We start from the raw sequence: 21,862 nt of genomic DNA, 5'->3' as shown, positions 1-21,862 counted from the left end.
ATTATTATTAATTAATTAATCAATGTTTATTTAATATTATTATCAATTAATTAATATTCATTTATTAATATCTGAAACTATGATTAATTGATTAATATTTATCATCTAAAAGAATAACGGAGAACCAAAGTAATCACTTTAATAGTCAACGATTTATTAAGGAAAAGAAATACATGTATGAGTTGAATAGAGATATATAACAAAGATTAATTAAAAAGTATTAAGGAAAAGGCACGTTACATTGAAAAGTCACAACCTTTCTATGAAAGGTTATATGAAGGATATATAAGGAGGGAAAGCATGAGGTATATAGGGGGGAATATAAGAGGAAAACGGAGAAGAATAACTAGAGGCTGTATGAAAAATAATGTTATATTAGATTTACTTATAAACAAGAAGTTCATACAGATATAAAGGGAGCAGAGCAGCCAACGGTAAGGGGGAGGAAGGGTAGCGAAATAGAAGTGGGAATCACGATTAGAGCAAGCATAGATTTGACACGATTGCTGCGGACATGTAAGTAAGGAATAAATATTGTTATATGTTAATGCTTACTTTTGTGTGTATTAATGGATATAAATTAATATTATAATATATACATTAATGAATGACTATTCTAATAGTTAGGTAATGAAGGAAATTAATGTTAATAAATGTAATTAATGTATATGTAATATTTATGATAATGAATACTTTAATGAACACATTAATGAATGGTTTTCAGATATTAAGGAATACGTATAAACTCTATGTTAATGAATTTGTACTAACATACGTAATGAATATATATATCAATGCCTAGTAGGAATATATGTTAGGAACTAAATGTTTAAGGAATATAGGTAGAGAATGCATGTTAAATCAGGTATTTTTACATATAGATTATGGAATAGGAAAATAGTAATAAAAGGCAAAAAGTATTATAAATGTAATCACATGTTGGATACTATAGGGAGGTAACTCCCTTAGTCTAAGGGAGGGATTATGATAATCCCTAGGGCAGTGTATATACTGAATACCTATATGCATATGTATGGCTTGGTTGACAAAGTTCACCAAGAAGAGATGGATCTGGCCGGTCCCCTCTAAGGACTTGGGTGATGAGGTGCATCACCCAAGGCAAGGAATGGACATAGGGTCCTCCTTGGATGGCTTGAGTGTAAGAAATTGCACCCAAGACAGGAATCGAATTAACCTTCGACTTCCTGGAGGGCTTGGATGTAAGAAATTACATTCAAGACAGGAGTTGAATTCACCTTCGACTTCCTGGAGGGTTTGGAACCAAGATGGGTTCCAAGAAGGTGAGCCTCACGGTCGCCTAAGGACATATCTTCGTATGGCATTCGTATCCTTTTTATTAGGTAAGAATTGTGATTAGTGTTGATTAAGTATTTTAAAAGTTAAATTGCAAGTTAGATTAATTATATATATATATATATTTGTTGTATTCTAACAATCTATTTTACAGGACAGTGATCTCTAACTAGTAGGGACATTACAGATGAGTTGCGCCTTCTCACTCCCAAATAGAATGAATACAAGGGGGTATGAAGTTGTGATGTGTAGATCTAGAGTGAAGTGACTTGGATTTTTCATCCACCACACAATCTTCACTTTTTGTGGAATAAAATATTAGAATAATATCTTAATGTTTATTTAATGGTCAATTATGTAATTTATTGTAAATATTAGTTAGTTTCTATTTTATGATTGTTTCTTTTCAGAAACATCGTTTTGTAAATTCTTTAAATGATCTTTCGATCATTTCTTCAATTCATTCATTATTTCATCAATTACATGTGTAATATGGAATAAGAGTGGGATTTATAAATTCATTCATTATTTTACCAATTTGTAAATTTTTTAAAGAAAAGATTGGATTTTTCTTTGGGCTCATTTTTTTTCTTACGACTACTTTTGGTTTTCTTCTCTTCTGGCTGGTATTTGTTTTGCATCCGCATTTCTAGGGCTCGCGTTGATTCTCTTTTGGTAGTGTTTTTTTTTTGTTCCCTCTCGTGCATAGTCGCGTGTTGCGATTTTGCTCTTTGACGCGAAATTTTTTGCTTTTTTTTCCTGGCATTTTCAACAACGCAACACAATCTCTAATTTGCGCAACCTCCTCTGCATAGGATTTTTCTCACCTGTGCGACGGTTGCATCTTCTCAACCCTTTTTCTACTCTATTTTCTTTGACGCGATTTTGCGTTTTTGGCGACTTTTCCATTTGCGCTCTCCTTCCTGTGACGACTCTTGCTTTGCAACCAGAATATTTTCGCGGCCAAGTTTATTTTCCTATGGATTTTCTTTTTTTGTGGCGACGAATTGCTTCCATCCTGCCGTTCTGGTTAAGGTTATTGACCCATTTTTTGGTTCTACTACAATCCATTTCAACTTAGGGTTTTTTTGTCGGCTAGGGTTTTTGTTAAACCTTCTAATTTTTTGCCGAAATTAATTTTTGATAGCAGATTCCTTGTGGGTTTTTCCCATATTCTTATGGGTCTTCGGTGGAATTTTTCGGGTTTGTTGAAATATGTACATTGGGATTCGTGCCATTCGTACTTCTCGAAGTTTGTACTTGAATCTGGATCCATTTTTGCATTGGGATATGTGCCTCAGATTTTGTATTATGTTTTTTCGCGTTTTTAGAATTTCTTTTTTTGCACCTTGAAAAGCGTGCACAATGGTGTCATTGACCAACATCATGTTGGAAGGTAGTCAATGATTCAACGACAAAAATTATAACACATGGAAGCAACGGATGATGACCATCTTCGAATATTGCCGTCTTGATGATCTCATTTTGGGTAAAGAGACTTGTCCTACCATAGCTAGATAAGATCAAGATAAGTTTGATGAGTGCAACCGGGAAGTGGTCATGCTTATCAAGCTTTCAGTTATCGATGATCAGCTGCCTCAAGTGCCATCCGACAAGACAACTGCAAAGATATGGACCATTTTGAAGGATCTCCACGAGACATCAGATAAAAGTGATGCTTTTTTTCTAAAGAACCAACTATTTTCTATCATGATGGATGAGCATATGTCCTTATAGGAGCATTTGACAAAGATTAAGGACATTCGAGATTAGCTGGAAGCAATTAGCAGGAAAATGAAGGAAGAGGATATGGTAGTTATAACCCTGAAGATTCTACCTAAATCCTATGAGCACTTCATAGAAACTCTCAACATCACTTCAACGAATGTTGATTTGAAATTTCCAGAGTTGTGCACAAAACTTCTGCAGCAGGACCGTTGGAAACAACATTTTGGTTGTAGTGCCGCTTTGTCCTCCACCGAGAAAGCTTTCGCAGCTAAATCCTTTCACAAGGATAAAGGCAAGTCTTAGTCATCTCAGTAGAAAGGCCCGCGTCAGCCTCAGGATAGCTCGAAGAAGAAGAAAGCGCAGTGTAACTATTGCCACAAATATGGCCACTTGATAAAGGATTGTCAGAATTGGATAGCTTCCGAATAGCGGAAGCAGGGAGGGTCTTAGCCTAAGGCCAATGTCGCAGAGCACTCAGAGCAGAAAGAATCTAAATTTTATGCTTTCATGGCGAAGCGTCCTGTAGATCATGTGAAATCTTTTGCTTAGTACATAGATTCCAATGCCTCTCGACACTTTACTCATCGGTGTGATCAGTTCATAGACTACTCACCTTTCATCGATTCAATTATCTTTGGAGGAGGTGAAGAGTATACTGTTGTCGGCAAGGGCAACGTTCAGATTCAGTCTGGTGGGAGGAATCTCATTTTCCTCAATGTATACCATGTTCCTGGTATGGAAGTAAATCTTCTCTCAGTGAGCCAGATTATGCGACACTCTCCTTAGCTTGATGTGATTTTCCGTTCACTCAAGTGTTCAATTGTTGATCGTGCGACTCGCACTACTGTGGTTGTTGGCATCGAGGATCATGGTCTATACAAACTTGTGGATATGGGTGATTCTCTAGAGCATGCCTTTGCAACTAAATCATCTTCTATCAACATTCTTTGGCATTAGCAATATGGCCACCTGAACATTCATTACCTTGCTAAGCTTGTTTGGGAGGATCTAATTCTTGGCTTCTTTGAGATTCAGACTCAAAATCAGTGAGTTTGTGGAGCTTGTTAGGCTGGGAAACAACACAGGACACCACTCAAGGATGGCGACTCATGGCGAGCCTCCAAGGTACTACAGTTGGTTCATGCTGATGTATGTGGTCCAATGAATACTCCTTCTGTTATTGGTTCTAGGTATTTCTTGCTTTTTGTTGATGATTTCAATCATAAAATGTGGGTGTACTTTCTTAGACAAAAATCAGTTTTTATTGTATTTCAGAAGTTTAAGGCCTTAGTAGAAAAAGAGTCAGGCTGTCCCATAGTCACTCTTAGATCAGATAATGGGGGGAAGTTTTGTTCTACTGCTTTCTCCAACTTCTTTGATACACACGAGATCAAACGCTAGTTAATCACACTGTACACTCCTCAGTAGAACGACGTTGTAGAACATTGCAACCGCACTATAATTGAAATGGCCAGGTCAATGTTGGAATACAAGAATGTTCCTAAGAAAAATTGGGCAGAAGCAGTATACACCGCAGTCTATCCCCTTAATCAATCAGAGACTTATGTTTACAGGGTACAGTGACAACCACAAGGCTTACAGGCTGATTGATGTAGACATTGATCGTCTTATCTTCAATTGTGATGTTGTCTTTGATGAAGAATGAGGACTTTTTCAGCTTTCCTCGTTTGAGCAGAATTTTGAGGATCAGCCTTTGAAGGCTACTGATTTGGGTGTCCGTCTTCCATTTGGTTCACTTGATGGGAGGGACGATGCAAAATCTGAATTTGATGATGCACTAATTGAATTCCCTCTGGTTGATGCTAATCTTCCATCTATTCCAGATCCTGTTCTAGCTTCTGTTCTAGCTGTTCCCCCTGTATCTGATGTTGTCTCTTCTACTCTTTGACCTAAATGGTGGGCTAAGACCATAAGTGATCTTCGTCTTGATGAGCTTATCGAGGGTAGATCTTCTAGAAATAAGAGCAAGCAGCAAAATACAATCAACTTTGCTCTCATGGCCAACATTCATAGTGTTTTTGAGGCCCAAACATTTTGAAGCTAAATGGATTCTTGAGTGGGAAAAGGCTATGGAAGTTGAACACCATAGTTTTCTGAAGAATAACACTTGGGTCCTTTTTGATCTTCCTCCAGGGAAGAAGCCCATTAGCTGCAAATGGATGTATAAAGTTAAGTACAAAGCTGATGGAACCCTTGACAAGTATAAAGCTCGTCTTGTTGCTAGGGGGTTCTCACAGAAGGAGGGAATTGACTATGGCGAGACTTTTGCTCCTACAACCAAAATGAGTACCATACGACTTGTCCTTGCCTTAGCAACTCAGTTTGGTTGGAAAGTCCATCAGATGGATGTTAAGAGTGCATTCCTCAATGGTGAGTTGCAGGAAGAGGTCTACATGATGCAGCCTCTGAGTTACAAGGTTGTTGGAAAAGAACATTAGGTGTGCGAATTGGTGAAAGCACTCTATGGCCTAAAATAGGCTACTCGAGCTTGGTACATCAAAATTGACAAGTACCTCACTGATCATGGCTTGTAGAGGGGCCCATCTAATTCTAATTTGTATGTGAAAAACACTGGTGATGATAATCTTATTCTTGTTGTCTATGTTGATGACCTCATTACCACTGGTAGTTGGGCACTTTTGATCGATTAGATCAAACAAAATTTGTGTCATTCCTTTTACATGATAGACTTGGGACTTCTGGATCATTGCTTAGGTGTTGAAGTTTGGCAAACTGAAGGTTGTGTCTTCATCTCTCATTTGTTTTCCCCGTAGGGTGCCAGGTTAAGACATTGCATAAATGACAGAAGTACACATAATATATGGAACTCGCAAATGTTCTATTGATTCATAATAAGGCAGTACATACAATGATTGGAATATGTTCCATTACAATAGCATGTCCAAAGACTGGAAAGAGATACAATATAAAGGAGTTTGGTCAGTTACCCGGTGCCAACTGCCGACAACCGACGGGTTAACTGCCGATGGTAACACAATTTACCTTAATGCTTAATTACCCGACAACATCATTCAAAGTATGCCCACAGTCTGTTGGACAAGTTTCAGACGCAAAATCAATACGTTGGAACCCTTGTGTGAACAAAGCAAACTCGGATTGAAACTTCATGCACAAAAATCCACATGAAAGGAGGAACAAAAACACCTTGGAATGATTTGCAAACCCACGCTTGGAAAGAAGAAGACAAAACACCTTGCAATGGAGATCAAATCGCCCCAACACGTGCTGCAAAAACTACCATGAAGGGCAAAAAACGTGGCTCCAAAACAGTAAAAACGCCTCCCAAATAGGAAAAAACGTAGCCCATAAACCAGCGAAAAAGGAACAAGAATGACACGCCTCCTTTATTTGACACATTTCTCCATGAAAATCGGATTCAAAGCCATGGAAAACGGATTCTTGGGAGCAAGAATGCAGGTCGGGTTATTGGTTTGCAAATGCAAGTAAAAAATGCTCTTTAAGAGATGGAATCGGGTTTTCAAATCCCCTTTACAAGTTTTAATAACTTCACTTTTTCAACTCCTAAGGCAAATTCGGGTTTGTGAGAGGAAAGAGCAAAAAGAAATGCCATTACAACTTGTAATAGGGAAATAAAATCCCTATTACAACTTAAAATCACTTAAGTAGGAACTTTTATAAGAAATTACAAGTTCTTTTTAAACTTATAATTTTAAATTCACTTGTAATTTGTTCAAAAAGTTCCTACAATGACTTAAAAGACATAAAATGCAATGGGGGAAATAAAAAGTAAGTTACAAGTTACAAGTTTACAATAAAGTGCACTTTTAATTGTTTTAAAATTTCCCTACAAAACAAAAATAGAAGAAAACTCCCAACCTGCAATAAAGGGAAAATTTCCCACCTGCAGTCAAGAAGGAAAAACCCGAAATTGAAGGAAAGACATAGCAAACGAACTCAAAACGCAATGAAATTGTAAACGCGGATCGAGGATGGACCGAAGATTAGTCAAGTTTAACCAGAAACGAAAATTTTGCTTCAAGAAGCATGCCTTAGAGTAAAATTTTTCATTTTTTAACAAAATTTTTAAAGGGGTTGTCTATTTTTGTGAATACAAAAAATACGACAACAACGTGCAACCAAGCAAGGTCTGCAAGTCTTTTAGTCATGAAGGCATAAAAGGCGGACTCATTTTGTTGAGTGTGCTTCGCTACGTTTGCCTTTGGTTCAGAACCACCTTGCTTGGACTGTGCAGGCAAGCATTTATGACACTCGAGCTTCATGTGACCATACTTATGGCAGTAGTTGCAATGGATATTTTTCTTCTTTGACCCTTTTATTGATGGAGCAGAGTTCTTCTATTGAGAAGACCAAGAAGATTGAGATTTGGCCTTGATCCTTATGAAAGGATTTGGTTGCGAAAGCTTGTTTTGTAGAGGATGAGCTATTACTGCTGCCGAATTGTTGCTTCCACCAATCCTGTTGCAAAAGTTTGGTGCAAGGATCAGTGAACTTGAGATCAACACCAGTTGAAGTGATGTTGAGTGTGTCGACAAAATGCTCATAAGACTTTGACAGACTTTTCAGTGTGATGACAACCATGTCCTCCTCCATATTCCGTCCGATGGCTTCTAACTGATCACGAATGTCCTTGATCTGATTGACATGTGCTGCTGAAGGGATTTTCTCTCATCCATGACTATAGAGAAGAGCATATTCTTTAGAAAGAATGCTTTGCTCTTATCATATGTCTCATGCAGTGTCTTTAGATGCTCCCATATCTCGACAATTGTTTTGCCGGTTGGTGCTTGAGGAAGCTGATCGTCAGTCACCGATAGCGTGATGAGCATGACAGCTTCATGATTTTGCTCATCAAACTTGGTCTGATCAGGATCAGTTGCAGAAGGACGGGTGACCTTTCCAAGAACCAACTAATCGATGACAGCATACTCGAAAATTGTTAGCATCCGCTGTTTCCAGGTATTGTAGTTTTTGTTGTTGAATTTTTGACTCCCCTCGAGCAAAATATATATAAGATGCCATTGTTTGCCCTCTCGGGTGAATAACTTAAGACATAAAGAACATAACGCAGAATAATGCCGTAAATATCAGACAAAGTATATCAGATGTTCTATTCATCACAAGTGTATGTTACAAGTTACATTCCGAAGTATAAAAGGGTACCGAGGGGGTGCGAGCGCCAACCGTCGCACTGCAACTTCCACCCTTCGGTTGCCAACTAACCAAAACAATTACACATAATTAACTAATGTTATTCCCGTGTACAATAATGCCGCCAAAATCATCCCCCCCAAAAAAGAAAAGTCGTCTCCAGGCGACTTACAAAAATGGAGATAATGCAACCTATACAATATATCTAAAAGACTAGGGAGGGGGCTAAGAAAGCGTCCCTGAAGTAGAAGTGTGAGATGTCGGTGTCTGGGTCGCCAAGCAGGCCCAAAGCTCATACACCTGCTGAGTACGTGCAGCCACATCCCATTTTGCTATGAGGACCTTCTCTAAAGCTGTCTTCACCATGTGTGCTGCCTCCAGTAACTCCTTCTCTTTTGTATCCACTGCCTCCGTCGCGCAGGCCAACCGTGTCTGCTCGGCTGCCAGGCGGGTCTCTACCTCGGCCTTCGCTGTCCGGATCTCAGCCGTCTCTGTGCGGGCCATCTCTAGCTGTGCCAACAATTGCGCCCTCTCGGCTGCCCATGAGGCCTGCTGACTGGCCACCTCTCTCTCCAATGCTACTCGGGCAGCCTCCCTGACTGCAGACTCCTGCTGTGTACGCCTCAATGTATAATAGGCATCTCGGTAGACCTGCTCGATCTCGCGGACAACTGCCGTCACCCGACTCTCCACAACGGGCTGACGCAGCCTCCAAGCCTGGAGCATCTCCTCTGTCTCCGCAGTCGGCCACCCCTGAGACTCAAAGCAGGTAGCAAAGGCTGTCGGGCAGCCCACCCGCATAAACTGTAGGACCTGCTCTAGCTCCACCACCACCTGCTGCAATGATTGCGTCTGGGCGGCAGCCACCACCCGCCTACCCCTCGTTACCATATCAGCCATGTCAGCGAGATAGGTCTCAACATCCTCCCCCGTCTGTGCCGAAGACTGGGAAATCCCTGGTGGAACGGGCACTACTGTATCCTGCTGTGAAGGTACCGCCTTCGCCACCGAAGGTGCACCATCTTCTGGTGCCTGCCCAGCAGAGGCGACCTCCCCCGCCTCGTTTCCCACTGTGAGTCCATGTGCCTCCCCTGACGAGTCATCCAAGTGGACTACCTCCGCTCAGGTCTCTCGACACGGTGAGAATACAACAGCTCCCTCCGGCTGTGCCAGTGTCATCTGAAACCGCTCTGTGAGCCAGCTTTGCATAGCCTCTAGGTCAGCACGCATCTCCGTGACCGGTGGATGGTTCGCTGTCGTCGGCTCCAACAACGAAGCTGAAACAGTCACCACAGCGTCACTACCCACGACCTCCAACCGCACGTGAGGCTCGGTATCCTCCACCTCCGTCGGCCCCTGCTCGACCACTACCTGGTGCGGTGACTCCTCCGTCCCTGACTCTGCCATGTCCTCGGTAAGTGCCGCTGTGGTTGGGCCCGACGGTGCTCCCTGGTGCTCGTGCTAGAGGGGACCAAGTGTAACAGGCGTATGGCTCTGCCCGAAGGCCGGAATACAGGTGTCGCCTACTCCAGGTGCTGGCACAGTCGTGCCCATCGGTAACAGAGGTGGGGCAAACCGGACTCGTACAGGCTCCTCCGTTGCCTGACTGCTATCGTCCTCCTCATCTTCCTCCTCCGACTCCTCCGTGCTGCTGGACTCCCTCCCGCTGTCAGGCTCCCCTGAGGCTGAGGCCCTATCCACCGCCCGTTTCCGCTTCGCGGAAGAGTGCCCAATGTCCAAGTGCCTCCAATACATTATTGGAGGCTCTCCCGCTGTCAACGGTCCCTGTGGCCTTACCTCCAACTCGTCCTCCGGCACTACTTCCCGCGTGGCCTCCAGGAATAACCCTATAGCATAATGAGGCATATAGAATGTGCGATGCTGGAGCGTCAGAAACTCATACATACGCTCTGCCAGTAACGCTGCCCAGTCATATACGATGCCATTCATCAGTCCATTCATCAGCATAATTTGAGGAAGGGCAATGTCCGACGCCCTACCCGACCCTGTTAATCTGCTCTTGATGACATCCATAATGCATCTCCAGTGGCCCTCCGCAACAAAAGTCTTACGGATTCCGCGACTCTTCGTGGCTCTAGCCACGCTGTCCAACTCTGCTGTGGTCAAATTCTGGGAGACTAATTTAATCCACCGCTCTTTCTCCTCCTGTGTCATCTTCTTGGCCTTCAAGTCTATTTTCTTGCCCTGGCTGCCCGGAATGCCGAATACCCTCGTGAAATTCCTTGCCTTGAAGGATATAGTGACATCCCTCCGGAGGTATTCAAACGTGCTGGTGCATGTGTGCCTGTCGAAGGTGTCCACCATGAAGCGTAGGGCACCCTCGTACTCCCGGATAGGGAACACGGGCATCCGAATAGCCCACTCTACTTGTGCCTTCCGGAGGTTTTGCTTTACCAGGTCATTATCGGGGGTGTCCTGCCACCATTTTCGGCATTCCAATCCATTCAGGCCCTCGGAAGTAATATTCTGTGGCGTCACTGTGTTTTTCGCACTTGCGGCAACCTGTGGTGTTTTTTGTTTTTGTTTTTGCCGAGCGCTGGCATCCATGGTGCCGCCTGCAACACGCACTCCTGAAGCTAAAACCCTGATATTGCTACCCCTATCCCGCTGGCTGGTACTGGAAGAAGCGTGTAGCTGTTTCTTCCAACTCCTCTTCCCTGCTGAATCCATCGATCTCCCTGTAACTGATTTGTTTAGAAAAAATCTACCCTTCGTAACCGCCCTCTCTTTTGGGCTGCCGTCGTGCGGCTGCTTGGTCTACCTGTGGCTCTGTAGTTTACATTTGGCTTGGCTGCGTGGGATTGTGCGGCTTAGTCTCCCTCTTTTTCCTTTGGCTGTTGCGCGTTTTGATTGGCCGTGCGGTGCGTGGGATTGTGCGGCTCGTGCCCTACCCTTCGCGTTGCGTGGTGGCGTGGTGGTGCGGGGTTCAGCGTCTTCTTTCCTTCCTCGGCGGTGTGCGGGGTTTGGCGTCTTCTTGCCTTCCTCGGCGGTGTGCGGGTGTCTTGTCTTTGTGCAGCGTTTTATCTTTTTTCTCTCGCGGCCTTCGCTGGCTCCCACCGCACGGTGTGACCATCGCCGGTGGTTCCACCGCACGGTGGTGCCACCGCATGACGGTTCCACCGCACGGTGGCTCCACCGTCGGTGGTCCCACCGCACGATGGTTCCACTGTCGGTGGCCCACCGCACGATGGTTCCACCGTACGGTGGCCTCTCTCTCTCTCTCTCTTTTTTTTTTTTTTTGTTCTAAATTTTCTTTTATATATATTTTTTTTCAATTTTTCAATTTTTTAACGACTGACTGACTGGGGGGTCCCGGTTCCCTCCGTTCGTGATAGAGCTTTAGTTTCGACTCGTTGACTGCGTCTGGTATCTCCTTCCCGTCCAGTGTCCACAACTTTATCGCCCCGTTCGTATTGACCTCACGTATTGGGAAGGGCCCTAACCATCGAACTTTGAATTTCCCTAGTTTAATTTCGTTCCTCCCGTTGAATTTTAACACCAGCTGTCCGGGAGTAAAATTCATTCGCCGGAGATGCTTGTCGTGCCACACCTTCCGTCTTTGCTGGGCTGTTTCTGTCGCTCACTGAGCCATCATCCTTCGTTCGTCCAATTTGTTAAACGCGTACAACCTCTCCCTCAGGCTTTCCATGTCGCCAAGGCGATTATCGATGGCAATCCGTAGACTCGGTACCATGAATTCAACTGGCGCCACGGCTTCTTGTCCATACATTAGCTGGAAGGGAGTCTATCCAGTAGTTACTTTGTAAGTCGTTCGGTATGCCCAAAGTACTGACGGTAGGCACTCCTCCCAGTTATCCCTCTCCACTCCGCAAGACTTATATATCACCGACATTATTATTTTATTTGTGGCCTCCGCCTGGCCATTGGCACGTGGGTAGTACGGACTTGAGAATGAGTGAAAAATCTTGAAGTCTGATGTCAACCGGTGTATGACATGGTTCACGAAGTGGCCTCCCCGGACACTGGTCAACTGAATAGGTATACCATATCGCGTAATGATTTGTTCATAAATAAACTTCGGTGTGCTTATTGTCGAATTATCCTGGAGAGCCCTTGCCTCCACGCACTTGGTCAAGTATTCTGTCGCAACTATAATGTACCGGCACCATCGTGTGCGGTTGGCCTTAAGAGAACCCACAAAGTCGAGTCCCCATCGCTCAAATAGTTCTTGTGCATGCGACGGGTTGAGGGGCATGAAGTCCCGCTTCAGAGGTTTGCCCGCCCATTGGCAAGTGTCGCATCTCACGACCCACTCCCTGGCGTCGTGATATACCGTTGGCCACGATAGTCCTGCGAGAAGCACCTTTCGGGCTGTGGTGTCTGGACCCATGTGTCCACCTGCGGGCCCTTCGTGTGCCTCCCTTAGTACACTCGAGACTTCTTCTTCCATGACACAACGCCTTAATATCTGGTCCGGCCCGATTTTGTAGAGTAACCCGTTAATGAGCGAAAAAGTCCCGCTCCTTAATGCGAGCTTTCTTCGTTCCCCTGGAGGCATACCCTCTGGAAATCGGGACGTCGATAGGTACTCACCAATCTTTCTGTACCATGACGGGAGTACGGCTATTTGGAACAAGTGTGCATCCGGAAAATCGTCATTTACTCCCTCTGGAGGTTCCCTTGACTTAATCCGCGACAGCTGGTTGGCGATGACATGGCTTCGCCCAGGTCTTACAACAATTAAAAATGTGAACTCCTGTAGTAGCAATAGCCAACGACTTATCCTCCCCTGGATAATGGGCTTGTTTACTAAATACATGAGTGCCTGGTGGTCTATGTAAAATGTGAATGGTGTGGCCAGGAGATAATGACGGAATTTCTGTACGGCATAGACCATACCAAGTGCTTCACGTTCTGTGGTACTGTAGTTCTTTTCCGCCTTCGAGAGCAACCTGCTGGCAAAATAAACGGGGTGGTCCAGCCCGTGTCCTCCTACTTGGGCTAAAGTAGCCCCGATGGCATAGTTTGAGGCATCCACGTGAACGTGGAATTCCTTATCCCAGTTCGGGTATGCCAGTATGGGCGCTCCCATCAACCTTGTCTTCAGCTCTTCGAAGGCCTTGCTCTGTGGCTCTGCCCAAATGTATGGTTCTCCTTTCCTTGTCAATTGATCCAACGGGTGGGACACCTCCGCGAAGTTCTTGATAAACCTCCTGTAGTACCCCACATGACCAAGGAAGGACTTTACCCCTGTGACGTCCGTCGGAGGTTCCATTTCTACTATTACCGAAATCTTGTCCGGGTCCGTTTTCAATCCTTCTTTACACACAATGTGTCCCAGCAATCTTCCCTGTGGTACCATGAATCTACATTTCTTCGGGTTGAGGGCCAACCGTGCCCTCCGACACCTCTCCAGGCATTCTCCGAGAGTTTTTAAGTGGATATCCTGTTCGCTGTAAATAGACCAATCATCTAGGAATGCTTTGAAGTTCCCCACCGACATCTTGTCAAAGATGTGCAAGATAATGCGCTGAAAGGTGGCAGGCGCATTGCATAGACCGAAGGGCATTCGGTTGTATGCATACACACCGTCCTCCACCACGAAAGTTGTTTTCAGCTTATCTTCCTCCGCGATGGATATCTGGTTGTAACCAGAGAATCCATCCATGAAGGAATAGATTTCATGTCCAGCTACTTCCTCCAAGATGCTGTCTGTGAAGGTTATGGGAAACGGGTCTTTAACAGTGACAGCGTTTAGGCACCGGAAGTCTACACCGATCCGGATCTGATTGGCCTCTTTCTTGAGGGAAATCACAATGGGGGACACCCATTCACTTGTCTGTACTCTGAAGATTATACCCGCTTCCAACATCCGCTCAATTTCGTCGTTCACCCGTACAGCATAATTTTTGTTCATTCGGTACGACCGCTTCCTCACTGGCTGGGCTCCTGGTACCAACGTTATTCCGTGCACACATAGCTCTGGGGGCACGCCCTTCAAGTCCTTGTATGTCCATGCAAAGACATCCTTGTACTCCAGGAAAATTTTGAAGGCTGCGGCCTTCAACACTGGATTCCAGTCATCTCCGACAAGGATGATCTTGGGGTCACTTGTCTCCCCAAGATTCATTTCTTTTAACTTGGCTTCCTGATACTTAATAGGCTCCCCCTTTGGGAATTGGTGTGCCGGCGTCTCATTTACTGCTGCCTCCCCATCCTTATACTCGCCATACACTGGGGGAAATATATCTGGTTCTTCTTCGATGCTCAATACGTTGCACGAGGGTGTAAATAGTTCATAATCTCCCATGTGCCAATGGAAGAGGCCATTCAAGGAGTCCCCATCGTCTCCTGAGCATGCCTCCAGTTCTAACACCCCTTCATCACTGGGCTCCATGCGGCATCTATTTCCACCCTCCGCTAACTGGTGTCCCTCAGACTCCGAGTCGGAGGAAGAGGCTAACTCCTCGCTCACCATCTGCATACGGAGGTCGATTACGTACTTCCTCCGGACGTTTTCCAAAGAAAGGGTATTCTGCTTCCAGTTATGGTTCGCTTTTGCTGCAATGAGCCACCCTTGCCCTAGGATGGCGTCATATCCTTTCTGCTTTAAGGGGATTACCACAAAATCCAGCACGAATGGCTGCGTGCCGACCATCACCTGTTGGCCCATGAGGGTACCAAGGGGTTTAATCCCATGTTGGTCTGCCCCTAGTAGGTTGAACGTAGGGGGCCACAACATAGGCTTTCCCAATTTTTTCCATGTTGCTTCTGGGAGTACATTTACTCCTGACCCTCCGTCCACAATAGTGTCTGTTAAGGTGGTCCCTAGTATACCCATTTCTACCACCGCCGGGTGGCGTCTGCTGTTGACTACCAACAACATGGGGTCGACCGCGGGGCTCGCGACCTCCCTAAACGCGGGGTTGGTTCTGGGGCGCACGACCTCCTTCGTTTTTACTTGTGGGGGTACAGAGTTTAAAATAGCTGTTTTTAGCTGCGGCATACTCTCCAGGAGGTCTTGAATTCTCACCAGTACCTCTACCTGCAAGATTTGCCGTAAGATTTCCTCTTCTCCCTTCGTCCGTGGTGGACTTGCTGTCTGGTGACTATTCCGTCCTTGTGCGGCCATTTCCCTTGTGATCTCATCTCTGGCCTCCCGCACTCTCTCGGTCTCCGTGTGGGGATTTGGGTAGGCAATCTTTTTAGCCTGTGCCCTTGTGATTGCCAATACTTCTGCCTTCGTAGGTTCTATGTTTAGCAGGTGTACACCAGGCTTCGGGCAATTTGCGTCCTCATGGTCGCCTGGCCCGCACCATCGGCAGAGGTGCTGAGGGTTGGCTTCCTTCGTGCAATCGCGGGCGAAGTGTCCCCACTGATTGCAGGCCCTACATTGAATCATCGGCCGGCCCTTGGCATCGTACTGGATCCGGTTTTTTTTGTTGTTATTGTTATTATTTCTTCCGCCACCGCCGCGTCTATTATCTCGGTATCCTCCAGATGATGCCGTTGTGTTAGTCTGCTGGCCCGTACCCGCTGGTGCGGATGTTGTGGCCTGCTTTGTGAACAACACCTGGTTCGTGCTTCGGGTTTTCATATTGTATGGGCACTCCTTGGTGGAGTGTCACATCATTTGGCAAATCTCACAGAATGCCTTCTTCGGGCAAGTACCCTTTGTGTGTCCGTCACTCCTGCAGTCTGTACACCACACTTCATTTTCTTCCGTCTTACTTGTACTCCCTTTCATGGCCTTGAATTCTCTCAGCATTCGTTCCATGTCCTTCTGGAGCGCGTGTACCTTTTTACTCGATTCGCTACTGCTACTGTTCTCTCCGTCAGAATCTTCATCATCGTCAGAGGAATATTTATTACTTTTCTTCTTCCGGGATGTTTTGTATTCGCTTTCTAGATCCATCGCCCTGTTATAGGCGTCGTCATATGACGTCGGGGGTACAATCTTCATTTTTTTTCGTAGGGAGGATTTCAATCCTTCCACAAACCATCGTTTTTTTAAGCCCTCAGCTGGCTGGCTCTCCATTTTACCCAAGAGTTCTTTCAGCCTCTGACTGTATGCCCGTACTGTCTCCTTAGTACCTTGCTTGGTACTGTATATCTCTGTCACAATTTCGTTGTCATCATGAAGCAATCGAAACTCCTCCGTGAATTCCTTCTGTAGGGTAGCCCATGTGGCCACTTTTTGCTTATCTACATCGGAGTACCAATCTATGGCGACTCCACGTAACGTGGCTGGGAACTGCTGTACCCAGTCATCGTGGTCTGTTACTCCGTTGGCGGACCAAATGGTCTCACATGTACGGCAGTGCCGTAAGGGGTCTTCCTTGCCGTCCCCTGTGAACTTTGGTAATTTTTGTTTGCTCGCCATTCCTGGTCGTCTTCTTGGAGGCAGTTGTGTCTATGTCTGCGGCCCTGCGCTGCTACCTCCGGTAGTGTTGGTGGTGTGTCCTGGAGGTACGGTGTTTTGCCTATCGCGTGTGGCACCTACACCCGTATTGTTGCCCTCCCCTTCGTTCTGACATGGTCCTACTCCTGCTTCCCGTTGGTGATCTTCACTCCGTGGCGTAAGGGATAAGTTCCTAAACTGATCCCGAGTCTCCTCGACTAGATTTCGCCGTAATCTTGTTTCTTCTAGAAACTCTTCGTGGCTCCGCGTCCTACGATGATCTGGCGACGCGTAGAAATTTCCGTCGGCCTCTGCACCTTCCGTGACACCTCCTTGGTTCCCCTCAGGCCCCCCTTCGGCAAGTCGTCCTTCGGCAAGTTGCCTCAGCCTCCGTCTACGTTCTACTTGCTGCTCCAGAATCAAAGCCCTCTGCGCGGCCTCCCCCTCGTTCGTTTCCAGTTTTCTATTTCTATCTTTATTTAATAGGTTTGGCATTAATTGTCGCACATTTCCATAACTCTCAATTCTTAAATCAAAACATGTCTTTATTAATTCATCTGCTCAAGTACAACTCGTGTCAATGACACTTTTATTTGAAAATAAGAAGTTCACAGTTCAATTCCCTCCTGGCCTGGCGCCATCTCTTTCCGTGTCCTGTCGGTTGTTCTCTTCGTAGCGTTGCAGGATTTGTTGTCGTCGCTCTTCCTGGGCAATCTCCTCTAGGCGGGCGTGTTGTGCCAGCGTTGCCTATGCAAGCAACCGGGGGAGGTGGTTCATCAACCGGTTTTCTGCCGGGCTAACCTCCAGCGCTGTCCACACGACACTTGGTGGGATTTCTGCCTCCGCCGCCTCTCGTCGAACGTATGTCTGAATGGCTATCTGGAGCAAAATCGAAAATTCTCGCGTTGCCGTGTCTTCTCCTGCGTACAGTTCTGTCCGCGCGTCGTCGGCCTCTGGGTTTACCTCACCAACGGGTAGGCCCATTGTGTCTGTGCACCATCCGTGTCTTCCCTTCCCGAGTTCGTCTAGGCAACTGCGCCAAATGTTTGCCCTCTCGGGTGAATAACTTAAGACATAAAGAACATAACACAGAATAATGCCGTAAATATCAGATAAAGTATATCAGATGTTCTATTTATCACAAGTGTATGTTACAAGTTACATTCCGAAGTATAAAAGGGTACCGAGGGTGTGCGAGCGCCAACCGTCGCACCGCAACTTCCACCCTTCAGTTGCCAACTAACCAAAACAATTACACATAATTAACTAATGTTATTCCCGTGTACAATAATACTGCCAACAGCCATGATGAAAATTGAGGTGAAAGATGGTTGACGTAATGAGGAAACGAATATCGAGATACGAAGGTAGAAAGCTGGCACAAATCTCAAGGCAAGAAATTGAGGTAGAAAGCTGGAACAACTGTCGAGGTAGAAGAAAAAATCAGCTCACACAGATCCCAATGTACAGATTTCAGAGGACCCAAAAAATGCTGACAGACCCAAAAATTTGCCTTAGGTGTCGAACAAATCAGTCATGTAGGCAATAGGGGCCACAATATTTGAGGGTAAAAGTCATGCAAAAAAAACTTTGTAACCCGTGTACAAAATCATGAACCCTTCACGCAGAAAAAAACACAGGCATTTGCAGCAAGTTGCGAAAGCAAAAAAAAACCAGTCGCAAAAGAAACATGGGTCCCACAAAAACGGAAAGGAATTCAAGCCATTGCAGAAAGAACACACGTCATGATTTCCAGTCTCCTACAAAAAATGTCGCATGGGCTCGAAAAGAACCGAAAAAACCAGAATACAAGTGCGAAAATGAGGGCAAAACTTTGTGCGGAAGTTCGCACACAGAGAGCTGCCGCCACGGAACAAATCATGAGTGCCAAAGAATATGCCCCACCGCTATCTGAAAACAAATGATGTCGCATGCACTCATGGGTTGCAGAAAAACAAAGGGCATGACTCAAGCAGACTGGAAACACACAGAAAATGCATTGTAGACGATTGTGCAGTGGTGAATGGACATGGGAAAAAACAGCCGACAATGTGTGAACTAAAAGGTCTGTAAAACAGACCACAGATTTGACGAAGAACACATGAAAATGCTCGTGAAAGAGTCACAGACACTCAGTTTTTTTTTTTTGGAAAAAAAACTTCCACTAAAAAAATTCATCAAAAAATTTTAGAATTATAAATTTTTTCCAAAAAAATGAAATACTGCTCTGATACCATGAAAATATGGTAATTGCATAATCATAATGTATTAATAAAATGTACAAAGAACATATAGGCAATAACAAGAGCAAGTTTCTAAAAAGAAACGAGCGACAGAAAATAGAAACAACTAATTACAATAGTTTGCAATATTGACTTTTAAATTAAATATAAGGAAATAATACTTTAATAGAGTTATAAGGAAAGATATGACCGGTAGAAGATATATATAAGAATTACAATATAGATTGATGATGGATGTGTGGAGTGTAGAGTGCATGTATCAAAAAGATGACTGAGCATATGCACCAAGGACATTGATGAAAAGTGAGATTGCAGATCCAATGAGGAGGAGTGTATAGAAGACTATTGCAGATTTATGAAGGATTGTATGGACAAAGTTATAGAATATTTTAAAGCAGATCTACGAAGACTTTATAATAAGGTTTCATGCAAAGACAGAAGAAGATTATGCAGATTTAAAGGCAGTTCGTGGCAGAGTTATAGAGAGGAAAAAGTGTAGATTGGAGAGCAGATTGTAAAGAGTTTTATGAGAGGTTGTGATCAGTTGTGTGGCAAATTTGTTGTCACCATAATAGCAATTTGAAGAAGGAAACTTGAAGAAGACATAATTTGTGGAGTTTGCAATTGTCCATCATCAAATGAGATAGCAACATTGTTAAGGTGGAAACTCATATTGAATTAGGGGTTGGTGCCTCTAGTAGGTTGGTGCCTACAAACACTGTAAAAGAAGAATTATATAAAAAGCATTAATTTGCCTTGGTTTTCCCCATTAGGGATTTTACGTAAAGATTGTGTTTTTGTGTTCTTCTTATGTGCATGATTGTTGAAAGTTAGTGAATAATGCTATTGTGATTGGTAAAGTTTAAATTGGTAAAATTTGTTGTTATATTGATTCAGCGCCCCTCTCAGTATAACGGTGTTCTCTTCACACTTAATATGACAACCTATGCTTTGAATCCCAAATTGTATGTAGCTAGGCATGAAAGAGTGCCTCCATCTCATGATGGAGAGGTGAAAGAAGGGCTCATGAAGGCCTTTTAAAAAATGTATACTAATGAGGAGTCTTCTTTACTTCGTACATAGTGACTTGCCTTTGTTAATCTCTATGGTCTAACTTTTAACAAGCTAGAGGCAAGGATAGATAGGGATAAAATAGCTCAAAACAATTTTATTGGATAGTGGATGTGGCATGGCAAGGATGCACTACAGTTGAGGATACTCGCCACTTGTTTCATTTCATAGGTTGCATATTCCTTTGTTGTAGAGAGGAATTTATTCACATATAGCTTCATCCAATCAATCATGAGGAACAACCTCACCTATAGACAATTGGAGAGGGGTGGCCTTATATTGTGCCTTTTGATTAAAGATGAACAAAACCTTAAGTATCACTAGACTTCAGCTTCACATTGGGATGTTGATCTCGGAGATGCCATACAAGTTAATGATGAGGGGGCATATGAAGGATTGGTTGGGGTTCCATTGCACAAGACAACCCCTCCTATGGTAGTGCCTTAGACCTGGACCCAAATTTTGATGTAACCTACTAGAGGGAGATGCTAATTAGTGACAGCCATATATTTTGTATGTTTTTGTCATTTTGTAGTTGAAACTTGCAGCCTTTGGAGACTTTGTTGTAATTCTTTTTAATATCTATGCACATTGACAGTGAAAGCATTTAAATTTCATTAATTTGCCAATTCTCATGTGAAATTTCAATTCAAGTCTAATGTTATGTATTGAGGTTCTATTATGTCAATAATGAATGCTTTATCAATCTTATTTTATGATTTTTTTTATAGTCATCCCCTGCAATCGCCTAAAAAATAGTGAAAGAAAAGCTTGTAGCAGAAACACATCCTCTTGTTTCAGAAACTTGGATGGCATAGGTATTTGCTAAATGGAGTTGTAATTTGAGACTTGAAACACGAGTTGGTGAGTTGTCACAGTTGTACAAATCTGGCAGTGTTGGGCTTTTGATCACTTTTAATTGGGACGCCTACTTCTGGAATGAGACTTCCTCTCTCCTTGTCTTCTTTTAATAATGATGGCATTTTGGATGATGAGTTTGATGGTGGGTATTCTGATTTCTTACACTAATTGAGCTGCTAGTTCCAGTATCTCCAACTATTTATAGGACATAGTTTCTTGGGGCCCAAATTGCTCAAGCAACCATAGTTCCATTGTTTCAGATAGTCAGTGATACATCACAATCAATAGTGGATTCTGTTTGTGTGATTTATGTGTTTACAGGGTCCTTGGGTGAATTCAACAACTGAATTCGATATACATGACATACAATTGATATTAGAACAATCAAACAATAAAGACTGTGGAGCAAATTGAGATTTTAGCTCTTACTCTCACTACTAGCTCTTTCCCAGTCTTAAATAGTATGATAGAATATTACTGACATCCAGACTATGGCAGCAATATGATGCCTGTTCTCCTTTTTTGGGCATTAATCATAAAGTTTTGCATTGTTAAGGAAAGTTAGTTTTTATTGCTTTCTGGTGTGTTAGATAGTCTTACTCTTACCCTCTGCTTCTATATTCTTATACGTAATGTGCATAGCATTTGTTAGTGTTATAATAGTGTTGGGTGTTCCCCTTGAATTATTTTTACTTCAATCTGATGCCAATTTAGTTTTACATTAATAATAATTGGCATTTTAATTTCACACATTCATTCATGAATTTTACATTTTTGTTCCATCTGTCATGGATATCAAGGTAAAAATTCGTTTAAAGTAGTATGCTGTTAAAATATAAGAAAAACTAGACAGCTATCTGAAACGGGCTATATGTGTACCTTGATCTAGTTTACTAGTGTTCTTGTTGTGTCCCACAATTAAATTACTGTTTTAGATCAATGGTTAGGTAGTTTACATGTGTTTCTAAGATTTCTTAGGCTAGATTTCTATGGTTAATAAACCATTGCCTTAATATATTTACAAAGGTTTGAGGCTTACTTTTTTCTTTTTGTCTACGAGAGTTTCTTATAAATCTATAAATAAACTTAT

At 43.6% G+C, this 21,862-nt stretch overlaps 1 protein-coding gene across 2 annotated transcripts in view; it reads left to right on the top strand.

Moving 5' to 3' along the window:
* LOC131071469 (probable thimet oligopeptidase) overlaps positions 1-21,862 on the top strand; it is a 296,968-nt gene that overhangs the window by 70,435 nt on the left and 204,671 nt on the right. The gene's annotated exons all lie outside the window — the stretch shown is intronic.

Source organism: Cryptomeria japonica, chromosome 6 (assembly GCF_030272615.1).
Source record: "Cryptomeria japonica chromosome 6, Sugi_1.0, whole genome shotgun sequence".
NCBI lineage: Eukaryota > Viridiplantae > Streptophyta > Pinopsida > Cupressales > Cupressaceae > Cryptomeria > Cryptomeria japonica.
This window is presented reverse-complemented; position numbering and strand designations above follow the sequence as displayed.